Source organism: Acanthopagrus latus, chromosome 23, assembly GCF_904848185.1.
Source record: "Acanthopagrus latus isolate v.2019 chromosome 23, fAcaLat1.1, whole genome shotgun sequence".
In the NCBI taxonomy this organism is placed as follows: Eukaryota; Metazoa; Chordata; class Actinopteri; order Spariformes; family Sparidae; genus Acanthopagrus; species Acanthopagrus latus.
Genome location: NC_051061.1, coordinates 1683986 through 1694574, shown reverse-complemented (window position 1 = coordinate 1694574; position 10589 = coordinate 1683986).

Below are 10589 nucleotides of genomic sequence, written 5' to 3'. Positions count from 1 at the left end.
GACACTGACCCTCGTAAAAGGATCAATCCCACCCATACCGGACCCAGCAACTGCACCCAATCCACAGGTAAGTGTTGCCATGTTTTGATAATATTTACAGTTAAATAGTTAGCTCTGCTTCGGTCCGCTATGCAATGGCCTTTGAAGCAAATTTAATGTTGGTAGTATTACAAGGGAGCTTGGTTGTCACAGTAAAAAGTCTGGAAACATGCAGACTGTAGACAGAGACGATGCAAACAGTGTCTAAAAGTTTGGCGACTGCGTTGGAGACAAACACAGCTTTCGCTAGTTGTTAGCCTTTAGCTACATGGTAGTAACTGTAACAACATATACAAACAAACTAAGTAACATATTCAGACACACTAGCTGTTCTGAAACGTCCTGCTGCAGCCACAGAGTCTGTACTTCTTCAGGAGCCTCTCCTTCTGGGTCCAGTTCTGGGTCAGACTGGTATGGTTGAACAACAGCATCTCGGTGAGCCATAGCGTTACATCCACCGCAAACTTTGGTGCATGCTACTGCTAGCATAAGCGGAATCCCTGATTGGGGCATGTAGCAGGCAAGGCAGGCGTTGACAGACGGAGCTCATTAGCATTTAAAGGTGCAGGCTCAGAAACAGCCTGCTCTCTGCAGAAGCTCACTTGAGCCACTGTTAGACAGCTGAAATATAGGACCACGGATGAGTTTGGGGCAATACATTTCAAATATAGTGTTGCTGGATATCTGACAGCTGTGTGAAATTGATGAAGAACAGTAGCTGGCTGAGGCCATGGGTACCTGTATCAGAAATGGGCTGGGTTAAAATGTGAACAGTGCCCGACCCTACCCTATGGCAACTTGTGAGAAGTGCCGGTAAACAAGAGAAAGTCATGCCAAAGAATAAAATGTAAAAGAGCCACTACTATGTACTGAGAAAATGCCAACTTCAAGCACTGGTCTGCTCCTGTTTAATTTACCACGTAGCTATTTTTTATTTTCGGCTTGTAGAAGACTCTATTAAATTCATAATTATTAAACTATCTATCTCCTTAAAAACAACTGACACTGAATCCCAGTGCTCTTCACCTCCAGCAAACAAACAGAATGGACTATGTGTATGGGGTGAGCAGGGTTGTCAGTTTGACCACATGGCACTGTGTGGGAGTACAACAGCCTGCTGTGTGTGTGAGAGAGAGTGTGAGCCTCAGGCAGACAGCAGGAATGTGTCAGTCCGGTGATGAATGAAGCGGAGGCTGCAGAGCCCTGTGGACGAGCTGCACCGTAGGGCTCACCTGCACCGCAGGGCTCACCTGCCTCTGGGCAAATTCAAACTCCTGCGTGAGGTTTGTGTCCCGCTGCCAGGGCTGCTTGGCTTTAACGAGAAGGACGGATGCAGCAGTGCAACAGAAAGCTAATGTTTCCTCTGGCATCCAGCATGCAGTGCTGAATGGATCACTGTGAAAAACAGCAGGCAAACATTGGCTCATATTTGTCTGTTTTATTCTGCTATAGCAGAATAACTGTGCAGCTTTTCAACCTTCAAGCTGAATCTATAAGATGAAACCTGACCACCCAGTTTTTGTACTTTAGTTTGATAAGTGCGAGTAATTGAACTAAAACACCAACATCTATGATTCAGTGTAGGTAACCTATAGAGCAATAATTGCTCAAAAGAGGACGTACTCTACGTCTACGTCTACGTTACAACCCGGAAAACATTAGTGGTGAGGGAAGGAACATAATGCTGCAGTCATTGTTTGGATGAAACAACACTATTCTAGACTCAGATTTTCAAACTTCTTGGTAGATTTGTCATAACATTTGAGTACAGATATTTAGATGCTTATTTCATAAATCAGTGATTTTCATCCTTTTTCTGCCCATAGCACACCAGAGGGCAAGACAAATCTCAAGAGTGGAAGCCCTGAGTGAGAATGTCCCACCTAAATTATTTTATTTGTTTTTTTCAATCTGTGACAATGTGGAGGGAAAAACAGGGTAGGCAGCAAAACAGAGTAAAAAAAACATACATTTTTGGTATAAAGATACATATTTCCACGTGTTAAACTATGAAATTTTGTTCATATTTTCACGGATGGAAAAAAAGATAATGAACTTATGAAGATAATCCTGGCATCCTGGCTTGTTTTCCCATCACGCATCATGCTTCTGCCCCTGCTTTTGATTACATAAGGCTCGGTTCATAAGATATTGATATAAGATAACTCTTCAACAACAAATTTAAAACTAATCTTATTTTTCATGACATCTGATCTTTGTGAATCCTTTAATGTTAAATGTTAAAAAAATATATAAAAATACAAAAAAACAAAACAAAACAAAAACACATCTACAGTGTTATGGGAGACACAGACAGAAAATATGAATTATTATTATGATACTACTCATTCTCTCTCTTTCTTGCCACCATCTTTACTGACACCCCTCGTCCTCCTCCTCCTCCTCCTCCTCCTCCTCCTCCCATCTCAGATAACCCACATGATGGTGATGACAACCTGACCTCTCTCTCTCTCCTCTTCTCTTCTCCGATTTCCCACCATGCTGTGCTGTGGACACGTCACCTCCTCATGTCCTCCCTGCAACCTCTAACACTATGACCCCTACACACACACACGCACACACACTAGTTTTAGGGGATAGGAGCAGGAAATGTGTCATATACAACTGGCATCTCTTGTGTTATCGACTTTTCTATTTAGGATTCATGAAGTGGTTTGGCTCTTACAACATCTCTGGCTAAACACAAATTGTAACAGAATGCACCGTTTTACTTTTGACTTATTTAAAGTGAATATGTTGTAATGTTCAAACTGAACATTGATGCATTGATTTCATTGTTTTTGTTAATACACAGTCATTAATTTGATACTACAGTGTGCACAGTGAGAAGAACCACTGTGTCCCATTGTTTTTTGGAATTGGATCTATATTCTAAAAACATCCCTTACCATTTATGACAATGCATGTTAAAGCGTTTTTATTTTTTAAATGTGAGGCTTTCAGAATTAGGTTTTGTTATCTTAAATATTTGAACAGGAAGGTGGAACTCACATTTTTCCCCTCATCAAAATTGTCTGTAGTAACATTAACAGCTGAATTAAACACACATAACAATCTGCAGTTAAAACAAATGAGATGTTAATCTTACTCTGATGAAATGCAGTAATAGCAATTCATCATCATGTGAAGTTATTTTTTTCATATTTATGTTGAAATACGAACAGTGATAGGTTGCTGTTAAAGTCTTAATAAAGTTTAATAATATGTCTGTAGATTAACGTGAATGAACTGAATTTAAATCCACAGTATCAAGTGCATTTGTCATCCTGTCATGATGTGGAGTCATATATATAAAACTGTCTCTGCTGTCAGCACACTGTAACATGGTCGGGCTGATAACCTGCATAACACACATAACTCACAGGCAGAAATAAAGACTTGTGGCACTGCTGAACCTACACACACACACACACACACGCACACACACACACATGAACACACACACACACACACACACACAAACACACACTCCTGGCTATGTGCTGGGTCAGGTGTTGAAGAGAGAAATGTCAAGCCTCTCTTGGCCCAACCTCACTGTAACCCCAACATAGATCAACAGAGGTCAACGAAACCTGACTCTGAGGAGCTCGGCTGTCTCTGTACACACACACACACACACACACACACACACACACACACACACACACACACACACACACACACACACACACACACACACACACACACACACACACAGTGGTTGTCATCCTGTCAGGACACAGGGTCAGGTCAACCATTGAGAGGACCTACGAGCAGAGAAAAGTGTCCACGTGTTTGAAACTGTTGTGATTGAACATTTTATATCTGAGCATTTTTAGTTTTTCTCATCCATGGTTAGTGTTTAAATAGATATTAAAGAATATAAAATTATTTGAGTTGTGTTTCTTGCATTATCAGCTAGTGTTCCCTACCAATGCAATGCACAGCTGTCACTTGTATAGGAGGAATTACACCAGTAGGAAATATAATGCTTAATTTTTTTAAAGACTTTATCTGTGCACACAAAAGGTGTATTACTCTCAAATTTTGAGCAAAAATGTGTCAAAAGCCAAAATTAGTATAATTGCTATCCAACATAATTCATCCACCTGTGGCAGGTGTGGCATATCAAGATTGACAATAAAGCTTTATTAATGGCAGCTTTGGTGGCAAACTAATGACTGGTAAAAATGCTCAATTTATCTTTGTCATTACAAGTGTACTTATTGAGCGAGAGCATCCCAATCATGCTTAGTGGCTCTCATGTCTGATGAGTATGGAAGCCATGCAAGAACTCCTTGCAACATAGAGTTGTGTAATAGCACACTGCATCATGAAGTGATGCCGCAAGATGAAAAGGCACTAGGATGGGCCACAGGATCTCGTCGCAATCATCTCTATGCATCAAATTACCATCAGTAACTACACAATCTTTGAAATGTACATCTGTGGCATCGTGTTGTGTGATAATGCTGCACTTTTTAGTGTGTGCTTTTATTGTGAGCAGCCCGTGGCAAACCTGTGAAATAAATCATGTTGTTTAATCAGCATCTAGATATGCTACAACTGCCAAGTGGATGATTAACTTGGCAAAGGGGAAGTGCTGACTAACACAGATTTCTGTCCGCTGCTCAAAATCTTACAGAAATCATTATTTTGTGGACATAAATTTTACTTTAACTTCCAAAAAAATAGAGCAAAAAGTGTAGTGTTGCATTTATATTATTGTTGCAAATGCTAAGATAAGGTCTAAGAGCTTAGGGAACACAGAGATTGTCAGTGCTTGTTCTTAGTCCAATGTGTGTTTGAGACAAACTGACAGAATAGTGAGAAGCTCTCTCTCTCTAGAAGCTAACATGTGTTGGACCTGGATCACTGCTGCCCTCCTCAGAGCTCCGAGTAGGGCACAGGAGACCAGGCTGAATCATCAACATGTGACCCTGCTACCGTCCCCGAGCCATACTTTAAGAAACAGTGATGTAAATGTCAACCATGTCAGTATACTTACAGCGAGCAGCGAAACATGTAATGACAGAGCTCAGTCACAAGTCACAGAGAGCCATAAAGGGAGGATGGACAACTGCAAACCTGGCAATTAACCACTGACCCAGCAGCTACATGGAGACAAACGAGAAGTCGTGCAGTAAGTGGCGACAAATAGTGGGATTAACTCTGGTAACATTAAGACAGGAGCTGACAGGATCACAAGACAAAAGGAGGAGCTCAGTGGTGAGTCACAGAGTGGCGATGAGGGCGACTGTAATCGGGCAACCCTAAAATTGACCTGGAAATGATAAGGATACACAAAAAGATGACAAAAGCAGTCATGTGTCAATTGGAGCCATAAAAGAGGAACGAACATCTCCAAACCTGGCAACCCTCACCCAACAACAATAATGAGGTAGGCACAAGGAAAGATCTCAATCATGGCTGCGCTGGAGCCATTAAAGGAGGAGAAGTCCTCTCACCTGGCAACCTCAGGTCTGATAATGGCGTGCGTTTCCCCGGGCGAGTCTCTGAGGTGTTTGTGTGGTCGAAGTGCTGCTGATCGATGGTAGCTTGTGGTCATGACCTCATCGTCTGGCCTGCAGGAAACGGGGCAGACCGGAGACAAACAGGTCCTCTTTCACACAGTGGCACTAAATGCAACCTTGGAGAGCCAATCACAGGTGAACAGCACTAATGCAGACGTGATTTGTATGTGCTGTGAATATTTTACGTAGATTTTTTTTCTTCAAGTTTTTTTTTTTTTTTTTTTTGATTAAGTTTTTGATTTAATAATATGACAATAACAAATCATCATTTGCACTGGTAGCAGATCAGTCCTCCACAGGGTTTTGCTTCTGATTCATTTCTAATGAAATTTTAATGGAAGTCTTTGACTGTTGACTACTCACACAAACAAGGCCCCACAAAATATACTGCTCGTCTTTATTTCTGTAAGTGTGGAAAAATAAATAGCCGATGAATGTCACATTGTGTGTAGAGTCTAATCTATGTTTTTTTGCTGTTCAAATTAACTGCGGTGAGTTTGCCTTTTATGTTGTTATTTAGGCTCTTGTGAAACTTGCCTGTCAGTTGAAGTATGGACCAACTGAGACCCACCTTTTCATGTAGTCTGAAAATACAAGAAAAGCTTGAAAAAAGTCAGCTAGGCTGGATATTGTTAATTCTTGTTCCTTAGGATATTAACATTCCTACTATGTGCCTCTACTTAGGTCTAGCCAGTGTGAGTGTGAGTGTGAATTGAGTGTGTGAAGTGTGTGAACTGAAAATGTCAAACGTCAACTAAGTCAAAGAAAGGCAGAACAACTTTATGTTTTGTGACAACAGAGGTGTAATTTCAGCATTTTTTAGAAAAACTAAACATAACCATTAAATCCATTCACTGGTAATAAACTGTGTGAATCACCTGATCTGTATATAGGTATTATAGATGTTATGCAGGAACATTTGGTAATCGAGGTAACATAGGGAACAATTTGATATTGCCATATCCGTGTTGTTCCTGAAACAAATGTTTTGCAATAGTGTAGTGACTCCGGGATAAGAACAGAAAAATGGGAGAATTTATTTTACATGTATTTAACTTTTAATGAGAGAAGGTCTGTTTTAACCATTATTTTTTTAACCTTAACAAGAAATTTTGCAGGTCAAACCAAAATAATAAATGAACTTCATATAAGAATAATAGGTGAACAGTATAATAATATGTTCCAAAGAAGAGCCAACCCTGGTCTTATGGGTTGCCTCCTGGTAAGTGCCTGAGAGCAGCAGTCTGAGCTGCCCACAGTGCACATTTTGTACAAAAAAAACCAACTAATTTTTCTTCATCATGAGATGGGCTACATTTTTCTACAGCAAAAATAAATAAAATGTTTCAAAATAACATTTGGTTATTGTAGACCCCATAAAGTCCACCTACTAGCACCTCTCAAACTTACTGATGAATACACTGTATCTCATTTTGATAAGGCATCTAAAAGCCAAAGTGTGGTAACGACATGTGCTCGATTAATTCTTGGCAGGGCATCATGGCCTCCTGGAGCCGGTTGCACCAAGAGGGTTTTAGCTCTGTCAGCGATAACTTGGCATTCTAAGTCCAACCTGACAGTTACAGTGGTTCCACCAAAAGGACACATGCCTTCTTCTTGCTACGACTCGGTTGTAATGTTGTAAGTCTTGCACCAAATCAGAATAAAACTCACAAAACTCAGTGATTTTATAAGGGAGTCTGGTATTAGAGTTAATTGTGTTGGATATACAGCCATACTAATATTCTGCAGGGTTTTCACGATTAGCCAGATTAAATACTGCTTACTTGCCCTGCCTCAGCTCCACCCAGGCTTTAAAGTGTGTGTGTGTGTGTGTGTGCGTGTGTGTGTGTGTTTGGCCTCGGTGCTGCTTGCTCAGGTTCTTGGTCAACAGCAGAGTTTACCTTAGATACTTATTATTACCCCATTACTGATTGATTTCATGTCAGACATGTTTGTTCATTAAATATTATTTGTCCCATTGTCATTCTATAGTGTGTGTGTTGTGTTGTCATTGTATGATAGATGTGCCCTTGCTTTTGCCCTCATCATTGGGGATAGCTGATGCACTTTAGCTGTTCCTGTTTCCTCACTGTCTCTTTCTTTCACACACACACACACACACACACACACACACACACACACACACACACACACACACACACACACACACACACACACACACACACACACACAAATAGAGGGTGCTGACAGAACATGGCACAATAGCTTGTTTATCTCAGGCTAACACAGCATGATGACTCTAGTGTGTGTGTATGTGTGTTAAGGACACAGGGTCACAGGGTACACAGTTTTAGCTAAAGCAAACAGTCATAGGTGTTCAGGCCTGTCTGCCATATAAACACACAAAAGAGAACACAAACCTGTGGAAAAAACCCATTAAGATATCAAATGAAAGGAAACGAAAGAGACCACTTTTAGGGACAAATGTATAAGATTGTAGCACTTCAGACATTTTTTTGTTGTTGTTGTTGCTGTTGTTGTTGTTGTTGTTGTTGTTTTGTTGTTTTTTTTTCAAATAACGTCCTTGAAATTGAAATTAAAAAGATCCATTAAAATGTCAAAGGATTGTTAAGTATAAATGCTGGAATGCCTCTGCTTTTTTCCTGGCCTTTCTCAGCACTGGACTGACAGGAATGTCTGGCCTGATAACCTCCTGCTCCCTGTTCTCCCTCTGACCTCTCACCCTAACAGTACAGCCTGCTGACACACACACACTTAAAAAAAAATACTTTTAAAGTTCCTGAGCAGGCAACCTTTGGTTCATGACCTTTTGTCATCCTTCTTCTTGTTAAAGACAGACCTTATTTCAGGCAGATTTCCAAACTACACGACTCTGTAAAAGGGGGCGATGATGCTCCAGTTTCTCCATCAGTTATGTATTAAGTAGGGTTCAGTGACCACCAGGAACATACAGTAGTTGATATGATTTCAGGGATCCTTCAAGAATGAGTGTGAACCAGGAGCAGTCCTAGCAACCCTGGGCCCTCTTTAACAGCTTTGTGTTTTATCAGCTTATGATGAAATGATTTATACTTTTAAACTCGATTTTTAACTGCAGACATAGTTTATGTTTCAGTAAATGACACATAACCTCTGTTTGGACAAACATGAAGGGAATTATTTGAGCATCTAGATTACATACATGTCAATGAATATGATAATTATCACTAATGATGGCCATTTGTGAACACCCTGGTGTGGAGGACAGTGAGTGAGGAAGTCCGACTTCCTGATAAGTTACGAAAATATGTCTCAGCATAGTTTTGATCGACACAAACTCCATTTAAGGAACAAGCATTTTAAAAGTTGTTTGCTTGTCCTCTTGTCCAACAGACCTGACAAAGCATGAATTCAGGCTTTTTACAAGGCGCCATTATGATGTTGTTATTTCAGCATCCTTATGATCCATTAATTGCATCAGATCACAGAGAAATCTCTTTGTTCAGGGTTCATACTGATGTGGCAAAACAGATCAGTGGAACTTGCTGGTCACAGTTACTATTTATTGATTTTAAAACACCGATTAAGAATCTGCCACTCGGCAAAGACAGACAAACAGGCAGTCAGGTCCATAAACCTACAAGGTCTTGCTTTTATTATTATTATTATTATTATTATTAGTAGTAGTAGTAGTAGTAGTAATAGTAGTAGTAGTTGTAGTTGTAATAGTAGTAGTAGTAATATATTTATGTTGTTCTCATTTACATGAATGAATGAAAAAGAAATGTGATGTTAGGGTCATTTAAAAAATCCTGCAGAATTGTTCAATGAAACCACTGCATTATTTGGATTCATTCATACGTTGCCTTTTTTAAATAGGTATTCTCGAGGACGTAGCGCAGCCTACTAGCTTCAGCACCGGAGTACTTGCTGATCACTGGTCTTATCATGACAGGTGATACTGAAGGTTAAGTTTGGGTTTTAGAATGGAAAGTTTGGAAAGTTTACCTGTGCTCAAGCACACGTTTCATGAGGCACGGGAGAGGAAACTTGTGTAATGCATCAATGTGCATCAAATAGTATGTTCACAGAGTCTCCAGCTGTACAACCTGGTTAATTCCAATACGTTTCCATAGTGCTCTATAGCTGGGATTGTTTTTCACTACCCTAATGACAGCTTGTCCATAAAAACAGGGAGTTCAGCCTCTCTGTGATCTTATTTAGCCCAAAGTTAGAGCTACTGCAAAGAATTCAGATTTCTTGCTGATTGTTGCAGAAACAAAATAAAGCTTTTTAACTGCCTTACCACCAGACTATGGAAAACAGCTCCCATCCTGAGGCTGTCAGACACCTCAATTCATCCTCAGGACTTCAATTTAAATGATTGTTTTTGAATTTATGACTTATCCTATTTGGATAAATGGGACACTGATGCAATGACAAGCAATAGGAATAACTATAGCAACTATATCGAGTATTAGGGAATAGTAGGGAATATATATTAGTTTATATATATCCATATGAAAACATATCACATTTAAATATGAATTTTTGCTGTATGGTTATCTCAGTATTTTATGACTTCCATTCACTGTACAGTTGAGTTTCTAATATCTCTATATGCTGGGTTATTCTACTAGATCAGAAGTAAAGGAAAAGTAGAAATCTGGGAAATATTTTTATCATTATATTATAATTCTTACACATTCAGCGGTGGAGTGTGGTTTTTGTGTAATGTTTTCCGTTTTGCCTGATAGCGGTCACCCCACTATCAATCATCTTCCAGAGCCGGATTTCCCTTAACAATCAATCATTTAGAATGGTTTATATGAACATGAGAGTGTTGTCATTTCTATAAATGGTTCAAATTGAATTAAACATACAATTTTAGGGTCTATTATGATACAGTAGTTTAAAAATTGAACAGCAAAAACCATGTTCCTCCATACACCTTCTTAAGATCTTTGAGCATCCAATGAAGGACATATTCATGAATCCGCAATCATTTCTAATAGTCTTAAATCATGATTGTCTTGAGAGGATTCCTAATAT